General features: G+C 41.4%; 1 pseudogene; it reads right to left on the bottom strand.

Moving 5' to 3' along the window:
* Positions 1-4595: 4595 nt before the first annotated feature.
* Positions 4596-4714, bottom strand: LOC134937485 (5S ribosomal RNA; annotated as a pseudogene).
* Between the last annotated feature and the right edge of the window lie 9581 nt (positions 4715-14295).

Here is a 14295-nt window from a genome sequence, read left to right as displayed (position 1 = left end):
GGGACATAAACCTGGAAGTCCTTGTAAAGCAAAGGACAGGTTTTATCAGGAGATCTGTCTTTTGTGATTTTTTTTTAAGCATACAGCATTACTAAATACGGCCATGCTTATGATGAGTGGCACAATGCACTGCATGCAAAATGCGATATGTGATGCATCCCACCAAAATATTACCACCTTCAAAATGCTGACAGTCAAAACGTCGACAATAACATTTTTAGGGTCAGATGTTAGGCTGAAAAATGTGTGTTGACATTATGCATCTATCTGACAGCATTTTCAAATTGTCAACATTTTGTCAGTGTCTACATTTTTCATATTTAATATTGTGGTTGTCGACATTTTGTACCTGTCAACATTTTGGTGTCTACATAATGGTGACATTATGAATGTAGGCAAAACATGCCATACCCTCTCAGGTATGGTGGCCGATCCCAGGATCGAGATCGGCTTCCAATCCTGGGGATTTTAGGATTGGCCACCACCTTACTTTTTTCTATGCTGGGCACCATTGAGCGTCTTCAGCAAGCTCAGACTCTGCCTGGCTCCCCCTGATCCCCTGTGCACACTGCACAGCGTGGTGTGAAGTCAGAGGTCACACTGTGCAGTGCACACAGCTGCATGCATCACACGGAATGCCCACACTGCCTGCATTCCTCAGGTCTCCATCCTCCGTAAACTGACCAACCTGCACCACCCACCCGACCACACGACCTGCACAGGGGATGTTAAGATAGGGTGAGGGTGAGGGCTGGGCTGGTGGGGTGGTAACCCAATCCTGGGAACCCTGGGATTGATCATTTTTCAATCCCGATTCCCAGGATTAAAAAAATGGCCCGGGATTGGCCTCCCTACTCTCTGTGAGCCCTGTTCCGCAAGTTTTAATAATTTTCTGCAGTTAAAGTAACAATAATGAAATAATTTACATTTACATCCCATTTACATCTCTGACCTTTTCTCCCATCACAATCCTACCCGTCTGCTTAACTCAGAGTACTGATTACTTCCTCCCACTCCTATCTCTAGGATTTTTCACATGTTGCTCTCTATCTCTGGAATTCCCTACCTTTCCCGCTCAGACTCTCCACCTCTCTACAAAACTTTAAACGGGCTCTTAAGACCCACTTCTTTGCCAAACCCAGCCAACTGTCGTCCTAACCCTCTGTTTCACTTTCACTGACTACCCCATCTGTGTCACCCATGTCTGTCTGCCCCTCCTCTATAGAATGTAAGCTTTCATGAGCAGGGCCCTCTCCCCTCATATGCCTTTCCTTCTCTTACTTAAATCATCTTCTACTTCATACTCCCTTCGATGGCACCATATCCCTCGGTTTTCTGCCACCCTAATACTTATTTCAGTGTCATCTGCTGATGCAGCTATATTTATATACCCAGTACTTGTTCTAGATTGGAAGGGTGGGGTGGGGGGGGGGGGAATCCAATTAGCCGCGATAATGCGGTTTCAAAATATTTTATCGTATTTGCAATAACTTGCTATCCAATTAGCTGTGAAAAGTTATCGGCGATAAGTCTCCATAAGGTTTATCACAAATTCCTCTTCACCATCTCTAAGCAGGTGATAAGTAGTGCAAAATCCATATTTTAAGTAAAAAAGGCGGGGTTTTGGTTCAGAACCCCTGAGACAACCCTCTGAATGACTAATTAGGCACTTTGAAGTTTTTAATTATTTTTAATTGGCCAATAATGACATCATTTTTGGCGTCAAAAAATGCAAAGTGATGGAAATTGGGGTACAAGGAATGGGACAGGTATATTGAGGTGCATTATGTGTGGGATAAGTGTATTTAGATCTGCAGGTGGGAGTAATCGGTCCATTTCCACTTCTTCTTAAAAGTCCCTTAAAATGTATACTATATACTTATACCTATTTTTGTGTACCCCAAATTTAATGAGAGCACCTTTTGCTGAAATAATAGCTTTCTAATATGTCTTCAATTTAAAAAAAAAATGCATATTACAGCCTTTTGACCCAATTTAATTACACCAAATACTTTTATTATGGTCACTAATAGACTCTATAATGGTTTCATATATTAGTGTGGCTTTTTGGGGGTACAGGCAGATTTCCCCATTTTCTCCTATACCTATCTCTGGTTTTGCTGGCTACAATTATCGTGTGAATCCAATTATCGCCATTTTGGAATAGGATAGGTGTGAAAAACGGTAGCACGCAGGCTGCAATTAGCTGACTTTTTGGGAGATAGGTGCGATAACCTTAGCCGCAAACGCAAATCACATTATCGTGGCTAATTGGATACCCCATTGTCTTGAACTGTAAGTCACTGTTTTCTTGTTTTGCTTATTTGTTTATATACTCTGTAACTGGGCACTGCGGATCCTACGTGGTGTGGTGTGGAAATGTTATAAGAATCAAGTTATACTATATATTCTCATTACAGGACCATAGCTTCAATATAAATTGACTGATTGTTTTTGAAGGCTACCTGTTGTGAAACATCTCAGAGTAAGTTTAAGGACATACAGTGGGTGGATATTGGCTTTGCATAAAAGTGATTAATGTGTTAGTACAGAATGAAAATATAGAAGCAAGACCTCTTGTGAACAAAAAATATTTAGTTATCAGTGTTTAGAGGAAATGGCAGTCATGCTCTGTTATCTGACTTCAATTCATCACTGCTCACTACCCGCGGCACACTGGGGAATTTGGTCAGATGTTTGATGTATAAAGACAGAAAACTGTTGAAATGTAATTTCATGTGATGATTTATTTAGCTTCTGTGTGTGGGAGAAGGGCTGGAGAGACCACTGAGGTGAAAGGGATGGTCTGCTGAGAAGTCAATCATCCTAAGGATAGGAATCTCTAATAGTAGGTGTAATAGTCTCTGAGTGACGACATTGGTCACAGCACAATATACTACCAGATGCACTTGTCACGAAACACAGCTGCACACATCAGTGAGAGCTAGATATATGAGATAAATAAGACACACACACGCACAAAATGTGTAAATACACAGATACACATAGGAGGCTATTTACTAAGAAAATAAAAAAATCAGTTTTTCGCCAATAGTTTTCCCCTATATTTATGTAACTACAGTCCATTCGAATAGGACCTGAGAAATCTGCTCTGAGGTTGCTGTCTTTGGTAAAAGATGCTTTTGAGCACAGCGTGCATGTGACAGCTCACAAACATGCGTAATCGGTCTGAGGGACCAACAAAAGCCCTGCCTTCTGGGAGAAAGCAGGAAGAGAATTGTCTCTTGCTTGCTTTACTCCGCCAGTGCTGGCATAATGCCATCCACAAAGTCATATTGTTTTTCAGAGAAATTTTACTTTGTGTGCAGCCCTTATTGATACCCATGGAGGCTGCAGGAATGTGCAGAAATGAAAAGGGGGAGAAATCAGTACTTTATTCCCAATTTCTCCATACTAAATATAGAGAAACACTGGGGCATATGTATTAACCTGGAGAAGGCATAAGGAAGTGATAAATGCAAGGTGATACATGCACCAGCCAATCAGCTCCAATATGTAAATTAACAGTTAGGAGTTGATTGGCTGGTGCGTGTATCACCTTGCATTTATCACTGGTTTATCACTTCCTTATGCCATCTCCAGGTTAATACATCTGCCCCGATGTTTTAGGCTTTCTCCAATCTAAAATGCTGGAGAAAAGCCGTTTTTCGTTTTCTAAATAGACCTATAGATATGTAAAATGATGACAGACACAAAGAGCTGAGTAAATAAACAGATGTACAGTATGATAGCGTTTGCCCACGGCTTCACTCACGTGGATGTCTGCTATAGCTCAGCATGACTCATTTTACAAAGACCGTAGTGCCATCTAATATTTTGATGTATATTTTATATTGTACACTTTGATCACAAAATTTCTTTGTAATCAATATTTTCAGTTTTTTCTTCAGGGATTAACACAGAAAGATATTTGGGGCTACTAATGCATGAGCAAGCCACGTAGAGTTGCCCATGGGAGAAGCTGCTGGTCCTTAGATCTATGACTGCAGCCCTGAGCATTTTTCTGGCTGTGCAATATATGTATATATATATATATATATATATATATATATATATATTGTATATACTGCAAATATATCTATGTATAGTACATTAGTCATTTTGGACTCAAGGAGCCTGCACACTGCACGCACGAGTGTCAAGCTTTTGTTTTTTCCTTTATTGCTCCTCTCCCTGATGTCCCATGGAGATCATACATAACTCAGTTTCTTTATAGGTCACTAAGCTATACAATAGTGAAAACGTGATCCAAATTCATCCAGTAGTTTTTACTTTATGGATAGGAAAAGAAAGCTAGAAAAAAGTGACCTTGGTTGGGAGCACTCACTCCCGGAGAGTAGCTTGAAATTATTGATATATGTATGAGTAGTGATGTAACATTGAGATAATTAAAACGTAACTTTTAATAGTGTATGTATATAAAAAACTAGGTACACCAATTGAAATTACAAGAAAAAAGAAAAGCTAAGTCTGCGAACATATTGATGGATTACTACTGTGGTAATTTGATGTCTGGCAAGCATATGCCCATCCTCCCGTGGAGTCAGCACAAACCCCAATTGAGTTCCATCAGTAACCTACAACACCTGGTATTCCTAAGTGGTCTCCCACTGAAGTACTGACCAGGCCCAACACTGTATTGCCTCCAAGATCAGACGGGGTTGGGCATATCCAGTGTGGTATGGTAGTAGGTTACGTATGGAAAAGGGCAGCGAGTGCGGCTGTTATATAACAAAATGAAGGATGTTTATTATTGTGCCAGTTTTCTTAAATGCATTTATCTAACCCGTTAAAGATATTTAGTTGACCGTCATTGCACCGATTGGCAGCCCAAACACATGGGTATGCGGAGGTTAAATCATATGGTCAACAAGGGTTAGTGACAACAAGCCTCTGTTTTTCCTGTGCGTAGCATGAGGCAGAACAAGGAAAATAGCCTATTACAATTTAAGGCATGTGTGACAAACGAACACGAGATCCGAGGGAAAAATATCTGTTATTGCAGACTGGATCTACCTGTCAAAAAAAGCATTGATTGGAGGATACTTTCTGTTACATCAACATTAATAAAGATATTATCCGTGCTTGATGTCAGGTGTGGTGTTAGTTTGTGTCAGAGGAAGAAACAAAGAATACTAGCTACAATAGCAGAGAGATGAATAATTGAGTAAGTTTTTATAATAATATCCAATGCACCAGATACAATTGTCGCCACCTTTTTGGTCAAATAATGGCAGCCAGTACATCAGATACAATTGTTGCCATAACTTTTTGCAAAGACTGATACTAAGAAGCCAGGTGCAAATTTAAGAAAAAAACACACAACACACAGCGCTACAACTTCAAATGCCCTGCAGTATAGGTTTGTTCTCAATTTGTACATTTGAAACATGCCAGAGAGCCTGAATTTAATAGCCAGAGTTGCGGCTGAGTACCACGGGTAAAAATACCATTAATCATACAAAGCACCTACGGTGAATGGGTTTCATATATTTGCCACTCAAAACCAGCATCATAAATAGCCCAATTGAACGTTGGCTATATCGCTAGAGGGTAAGGACAATCTAGACAGGGAAGGGGGTAGGGATACTTATTCTACTGTGCGCCTCCCCGTCCCGTCAGTTGCCGCTGAACCGCTTGAATCCGTGCGATATGCGGACTGGGCGTCTCGCCCGATCTCCTCTCCTCTGCCGCTGGTCTGAGGCCGGTCACGTGAGAGCACTCTCCGTGACCCTAATCACGTACCCAACGTACGTTTCGCAGCAGGCTTGTTCACGGGTAGCGTGAGCATGTGGCGCCGTGGGTTAGGATATATTTGGAGATGCCACCAATCATGGCTCTTGCAGCTAAAGTTACACAGCAGAGTCATATAATGGATAATGCTGTGCCTGACGCCAGAGAAACATGAGCTCCATATGAAACAGATATAATATAATTGATTAAATGAAACTAACAGCTTAAAGTGATCTACATGATAAAATTGTATCACTAATTCATTTAAAGGGAGCAGAGATATGAACATAATAAAGAGAGATAGTTGAAATTGATAAAAAGAGTTTGTTATGTAAATTGGTGATATCCTATAATAATAATACGATTGTATATATGTATAAATTACATGATACAACCGACATGAACAAAGTCATGCCTAGATTATAACATAGTCACATGATTGCCGATTAAGGATGTGTAATTAATAAATTACCAGGAGCAAAATAAGAGGAAAATAATAATAAAGAAAAATGCCAGTCATAAGAATGTCCAGCAAAAAACAAACAAAAAAAAACAATTTTTTGTTTTTATAATGATTGCCTATGATGCTGAGGAGTGTTAGTAAATAGATGAGTAAGTTCATGACCAAACATAAATATATTATCAAAAAAGAAAAAAAGAGAAAAATGAAAAAAGAAGGGTGAAGATGTAAAATGGTGAAGGGAAGTAAGACTATAGAAGAATTAATAGTAGTGATACTATGTGATAATAAAGATTATATGGTCCATGATGCCACTAATATATGGATGACTTTGTGCACTCCCTACATGATTATATGCCCTCATTCCATATGGCAGTGATAAAAAAAAAATTTAAACTCAGGGTGAAAAAATATGTGATCTAACCTATAGTTTGTATAGGTGAAAAAGAATGAAATGACTGTAATGAGTGTAATAAGATCAGTGAATGTGTGCAAAGGAGTGCTGACATGGATGATATGAGAAAGCGATAAAATGAGTGGGTGAGGTTGTGTAGTGTCAAATATGGAATGAGAATAAAAATAAGAATAAAACGGGCCCAAAAAAAGGGTGAATGCAACTGTGAAACACGGTGAAACAACAGATAAAATGTAAAGTGAAAAACGTGCAGACAAGGGGCCGTTATTAATGTGAGGAATATATCATATGTTGATGGTTGTGACTGATTGTTGTACAGTGATATAGGCTCCAAAATTCATTGTTTCATTTAGTCCCTGTGGATGCAGAGAGTCTAATTTGAAAGTCCATTCGCATTCCTTGCGTAGGAGTGTGTTGGTCCAGTCATCTCCACGTATGCCCAGTTTCACTTTTTCCAGACACATACTTTCAGTTCATCCCAATGACCGGCATGATGATACAAAAAGTGTCGTGCGACAGAGGTGATCTGCTTCATTCTTTAAAGGTCTTTGGTTGCGTTTCGAATGGAGCCTATATGCTCCAGTATCCTTTGCTTCAGGGGTCTAGTTGTCATCCCTACGTATCTTTTATGACAACTGCAAGTGATGCAGTAAATCACACCTTCTGTGGAGCAATTGATGAAGTGTCTAAATTTAATACTGTTGCCGTATCGGTCTTGGATATTGTCAATCTTGTGAATATACTGGCATGCTTTGCAATGACCACAAGGATATGTGCCAGTTGTGGTCTGTGACTTTGCTTGGAATTGTTGGAAATGGCTGGTGACCAGCCTGTCTTTTACATTTCTTGATCTCCTCCAACTCATAGAGACTTGTGGTCCTAATTTTTCCGATAGAGTGGGGTCCAGATGTAGGATCCCCCAATGTTTCTGAATGGCTTGCTTAGCCTGGTACCATTCCTTGCAGAAGCCCCCAACAAATCTGATAGTCTTAACATCTTGTTGCTTCTGTTTTTTATTAAAGATCAGTTGTTCTCTGTTGATGGTCTGAACACTCCTACTGGCTTTCTTAATGGATGTATTACTATACCCTCTCTCACGTAGTCGGTTTGAGAGGTCTTTACTTTGTGCCACAAAATCCAGATCATTAGAACAGTTCCTTCTTAGACGTAAAAATTCTCCCTTTGGTACATTGTCTATAGTTGGGGAAAGTGGGAACTGGTCTGGTGTAACAGGGTGTTAGATGATGTCTCTTTCCTATATAATTTTGTTGAAATCATATCATTTTCATCTTTGTAAATGAGAACATCTAGGAATGGGAGTTCCTCCTGGCTTATCTGATGGGTTAGCCGAATATTGAGATCGTTATTGTTCAGGTGCTCAATAAATAGCAGTAGCGTCTGTATATCTCCTTCCCAAATCATCAGGATATCATCAATATACCTGACCCACATGATGATGTTGGCCGTGAAGGTATCATTACAATCACTGAACACGAATTCCCTTTCCCACCATCCTAGGAAGATGTTGGCATACGTAGGGGCACACGCTGCCCCCATAGCTGTGCCCCTAGTTTGCAGGAAAAGTCTGTTATTGAAGGTGAAAAGGTTGTGATTCAATATGAACCGGAGTAGATCAGCAAGAATAAATGAAAATTTTCCGTCCCTTCTGTATGCATGAAGTAATTAACAGCTTCTAACCCCTTGCTATGGTCAATTGAAGTATATAGTGCTTCCACATCAAGGGAAACTAAGTATTGGTTTTTTTCAAGTCTGATGTCATGAATTTTGCGAAGGACATCAGTGGTGTCCTGGACAAATGATGAAAGGCCCAATACATGATGTCGTAGATGTAAGTCGACAAAAACACTGGCTTTCTCTGTGAGTGACCCAATTCCAGATACAATCCGGCTTCTTGATGTTTTTATGAATCTTGGGGAGCATATAGAAAGTTGGAATAATCGGATGAGCTGTCTGGAGGTATTGATATTCAGAAGTGGTAATAGTGCCTTCAGCATGCGCATTGGTCAGGATTCTGTTATATTTTATCTTAAAATTCTCCATGGGATTGAGTACTATCCTTTGATAGCATGACTTATCTTCCAACTGACGGTATGCTTCCTGTAAGTATTGTTCTTGGGGCCATATCACCACGTTACCCCCTTTGTCTGATGGCTTGATAATCACGTCCTGCCAGGATTCAATTTCTCTTAAAGCATTAAGTTCTTTTCTGGATACGTTGGAATTGTACTGTCTTCTGCTTTTATTAAGATGTATATGGTCAAATTCCTTTGATAGTTTTTACTTTATGCCAGAAGAAACAGACGGACAAACAGACAAAAATGTGAAATTTTTTTTGTCTTCATAGTTAATAAACAGTTCCTAGAAGTATATTTCAAAAAAAAATATTGCTATGTACAGAAACAACCCTTAGTTTTATTATTTGGATATATATATATATTTCAGGGATTGGTAGAAATTAGATAGATCTATAGATACAATATCAATTAGATACACATATAATAGGGTGTGATATCGTTAGATTCAGTATATATGGTTCTGGTGCGATAGATAGATAGATAGATAGATAGATAAACAAATCCACAAAAGCAGCCGCTTCTCACTTATCATTTAGAAAACGCTGGTGCACGGTTGATGTAATCATATAGAAAAAATCCAAGAATAACCACACAGGTGATTGTACCCAGAAATACCAGCACACAGCTTAGATGCAAAAAAAGAAGTTTTACTTGTCCAGAAAAGTCATTTAAAAAGGCAACAAGCATATAGCACACATGATGGTAGCAGCATGAATAGATCAATGAGTACTTATCATTCCGACAGCTGTTTCGACTATCTTCATCATGGGAATAGATAAAGTGACATGGTGCTGTACACTGCCATCCGCAGTGTCTGGTTCCAAAGTGACGTGTGCCACGTCACTTTGGAACCAGACACTGCGGATGGCAGTGTACAGCACCATGTCACTTTATCTATTCCCATGATGAAGATAGTCGAAACAGCTGTCGGAATGATAAGTACTCATTGATCTATTCATGCTGCTACCATCATGTGTGCTATATGCTTGTTGCCTTTTTAAATGACTTTTCTGGACAAGTAAAACTTCTTTTTTTGCATCTAAGCTGTGTGCTGGTATTTCTGGGTACAATCACCTGTGTGGTTATTCTTGGATTTTTTCTAGATAGATAGATAGATAGATAAAAAGAGAGATTGATGGCATTTGCCTATATTAGATGGCTAGAGTGGGAAATAGGTGTCACGCTTGGCTTGAGTTGGGGATCTGACAACTGATAATTGACTGAGGGAGCAGCTATCAGCAAAGGAAGGAAACGAGGTGGCTGAATGTAGTTCTAACTGATGGATTGAAGTAGGCCCGAAGATGTAGAGGGGTAGGCAATGAGGACAATGAACGAGAACGATACACTGAAGAAAGATTAATTCAGCTTTACTAAGACCTCAATCATACACAACGACTAGGTGATAAGTCTGAGTGAATTCTGAAAGACGAAATGTTCGTGACTTGTAAACGATGCTGAAGAACTCTGAAGGAAGAGATGACTTGTGATTTGTAAACAATCCTGAAGAACACTGAATGAAGAGATGACTTGTGATTTGTAAACAATGCTGAAGAACACTGAATGAAGAGATGACATGTGATTTGTAAACAATGCTGAAGAACACTGAATGAAGAGACGACTTGTGATTTGTAAATGATGCTGAAGAACACTGAATGAAGAGATGACTTGTGATTTGTAAACAATGCTGAAGAATACTGAATGAAGAGATGATTTGCAAACAATGCTGAAAAACACTGAATGAAGAGACAACTTGAAGAACGATGTTGAAGAGAGGATCGCTGTGAGCACTGTCAGCAAACGGAGACCCTCTACCAGATAGAGAACCCAGCGGTTAAACTGCAAGAGCAGGTGGACTGGGAGCAAGGGACTGCAATAACAGTACTGACCACTGGGTGGCCACAACAGAACAAGGATACCAGGGGTTAACCTGGGAGCACAGAGCTTGAGCACCTTACAGCAGCAAGTAATTTAAAGCACTGGCACCATGATTAAGCATCAACCCTTTTTTATAAGGGAAGACTGCATCGGATTGGCTGGATGCGAACTGGGATACCTATTGGCTTGGCTTGGTCTCCAACATGGCGACTCCCTGCACAGAGGACACATGTGGAACCAGCACACAGTCACTACCTCAGGCCTCAGCCTCCCAGACGCTGCACTCCAGCAACAGAACACTTGGAAACAGACACCTCCGGCTGCCATGCTCCGCTCCCCAGGACCCGGACCCCGGCCTCCAGACACACGGCAGCTGCACCGGAGGACCTCGCTGCCGCAGCTCCTATCCGCCGCAGCCACACCAGCCAGCTAACAGGAAGGCCGCAGGGACCAAAACCGGAGGTAAGACTCCGGATGCTGACAATAGGTTTGTGCGGGTCCTGGAGAAGTGGTGTCCTTGCATAGGTATAGTTGCCCCTGGTACCTAGCTTCCTGCTCCTGGCCCCCTGTTCTCTGTATCATGACATCACATATGCTGGAGTCTGTGGGGGCCATTACCCTAAAAATAAATAATTGTGTTTTGCCCTAATATAAGTACATCTGAAATTCAGCTGCATTCAGGTACAAAAATCAACAAAACTGTTTTCCTAACTTATATACAGAGTTTAGTTATAGCTGATATCTAAAGAAGTGATGGACAACCCAATATATTTCCAGGGCCACGCATGCAGTCCTCCAACTTTAAAAAGGGCTGCACATTTACCTTGATTTCAAGAATGAAAGAACAGTTTCCAAAACGTCCTTGGAAGGCCCCATGTAGAGAGGGAAGCAGGAGAAAGGAAAAGCCACTGAGCAGGGGCAGATTGGTCATAGGGCTCACCAGGAAGATTCCTGGTAGGCCCACTTGTATGTGGGGCCTGGTTTTTCATATGCCCCCACACACACTTGACAGACAGACCACCACACTCAGTGCACTGCACAAATGCTCCTTTCATTCTGTTGTTCCATCTCTGCAGTACTGCAACTCTGCCATCCAGTGATGCTGCCATGGCTACACGGTATGTTATACCTCTTGTGCTGCCCATGTTGGGCCATTTCTACAAAATTTTAGAGGGCCACTTTTAGTTCCCATTCCGCCCCTGGCACTGAGAGAAGATAAGACGTGGCATCAGGAGAAACAAGCCAGGATAAGTGCGGAGAAAGTGGGCTCTATTTATAAAGAATGTAGGTAGTGATAGGTATCATATACAGTGCATCCGGAAAGTATTCACAGCACTTCACTTTTTTTTGCCACATTTTGTTATGTTACAGCCTTATTCCAAAATAGAATAATTAAATTTTCCCACAAAATTCTACACACAATACCCCATAATGACAGCGTGAAGAAAGTTTTTTGAAATCTTTGCAAATTTATTAAAAATAAAAAACTCAGAAATCACATGTACATAAGTATTCACAGTCTTTGCCATGCAGGTCAAAATTGAGCACAGGTGCATCCTGTTTCCACTGATCATCCTTGAGCTGTTCCTACAGCTTAATTGAAGTCCACCTGTGGTAAATTCAGTTGATTGGACATGATTTGGAAAGGCACACACCGACCTGTCTATATAAGGTCCCATACTTGACAGTGCATGTCTGAGCACAAACCTAGCATGAATTTAAAGGAATTGTCTGTAGACCCTCCGAGACAGGATTGTCTCGAGGCACAAATCTGGGGAAGGGTACAGAAAAATATCTGCTGCTTTGAAGGTCCCAATGAGCACAGTGGCCTCTATCATCCGTAAATGGAAGAAGTTCAGAACCACCAGGACTCTTCCTAGAGGTGGCCAGCCATCTAAACTGAGCGATCGGGGGAGAAGGGCCCTAGTCAGGGAGGTGACCAAGAGCCTGATGGTCACTCTGTCAGAGCTACAGCATTCCTCTGTGAAGTGAGGAGAACCTTCCAGAACGACAACCATCTCTGCAGCAATCCACCAATCAGGCCTATATGGTGGAGTGGCCAGACGGAAGCCACTCCTTAGTAAAAAACACATGGCAGCCCACCTTGAGTTTGCCAAAATGCACCTGAGGAACTCTCAGACCATGAGAAACAAAATTCTCTGGTCTGATGAGGCAAAGACTGAACTCTTTGGTGTGAATGCCAGGTGTCATGTTTGGAGGAAACTAGGCACCACTCATCACCAGGCCAATACCATCCCTACAGTGAAGCATGGTGGTGGCAGCATCATGCTGTGGGGATGTTTTTCAGCTGCAGGAACTGGGAGACTAGTCAGGATAGAGGGAAAGATTAATGTAGCAATGTACAGAGACATCCTGGATGAAAACCTGCTCCAGAGCGCTCTTGACCTCAGACTGGGGCGACGGTTCATCTTTCAGCAGGACAACGACCCTAAGCACACAGCCAAGATATCAAAGGAGTGGCTTCAAGAGAACTCTATGAATGTCCTTGAATGACCCGGCCAGAGCCCAGACTTGAATCTGATTGAACATCTCTGGAGAGATCTGAAAATGGCTGTGCACCGACACTTCCCATCCAACCAGATGGAGCTTGAGAGGGGCTGCAAAGAGGAATGGGCGAAACTGCACAAAGATAGGTGTGCTAAGTTTATGGCATCATTTATTGTAACCTGACCTCCCTCTCTGTCTATGAAATGAGCAAGCTCCCGGGGATGAAGTGTGATGGGGATGGGGGAGGTGGTGGCTAAATACCGTGTTAAGCAATATGAGCGTCCAAGCCCCATCACGGCATTCATATATCGAATTCATGACATTCATATATTTAAGAACCTTATATTCAATAGAATTATGCACACCTGTTTCCATAACCAACTGTCGGGGCGTCTGACATGCAAATCCGTAGCACAGTGTACTGTTTAATGTACATTCACTCTGGCCCTCTCTAGTCCTTTCCTCCAACCAAAGCGATTGTAGTATCTTCATTTACATAGTAGCCTTTTATTTACATAGAGTACTGTGTTGCCAATTTATTAACTGTAAACTAGCCTCTTTGTCTGAAAACATCAGTCTCTCAGGAGAGGGGGGATGGTGAGGGGGGAGGTGGGGATTAACCAGCGGAGTTCAGAGACGCTGTTGAAAATATTAATTCTCTGTCAGGACCCAAAAAAGAAACCAACAAATCAGTAAATAAAAATGGTGTATACAGACACAAACGAACGTGTTAAAGCAATGGTCCATTGACGTTCAGTTTATGTGAGCTATTAAATTCAATTAAAATGGGCTTAAATCTTAATATATCCAGTTCTGGGGGGTACAATCAGCTCAGAACTGTGTTGGTATGAAAGGGGAGACGATTAGCTAACAGAGGATACCAATCCCAAGTTTCTGTGACCCCCACAAGGCTAATGGCAAGTGTGGGTGGGTCTGAATTAACGGGCCCATTATAGTCTATGGGAAAATGGGTCCACTTTGCATCCTGATATCTCTGATTCTGGGTGTGCCAGAGACTCGAAACCAGTTCCATACAAAAGAGGAGTCTCTTGGCTTTCAGAGCAGACCAACCACTAGTTTACATGACACCGTAAAGGGAAACAGCAAGCAACCATGTGTCGGGTCCCCTCCAGTTGTCAGCCCAGCTTGCACGGGGTGTGGGGTTTCTGGCTAGATAGAAAATACTG

This window comes from Pseudophryne corroboree, chromosome 1 (genome assembly GCF_028390025.1).
Source record: "Pseudophryne corroboree isolate aPseCor3 chromosome 1, aPseCor3.hap2, whole genome shotgun sequence".
NCBI classification, from domain to species: Eukaryota; Metazoa; Chordata; class Amphibia; order Anura; family Myobatrachidae; genus Pseudophryne; species Pseudophryne corroboree.
The sequence above is the reverse complement of the archived record's forward strand: the minus strand, read 5'-3'. Positions and strand labels throughout refer to the sequence as shown.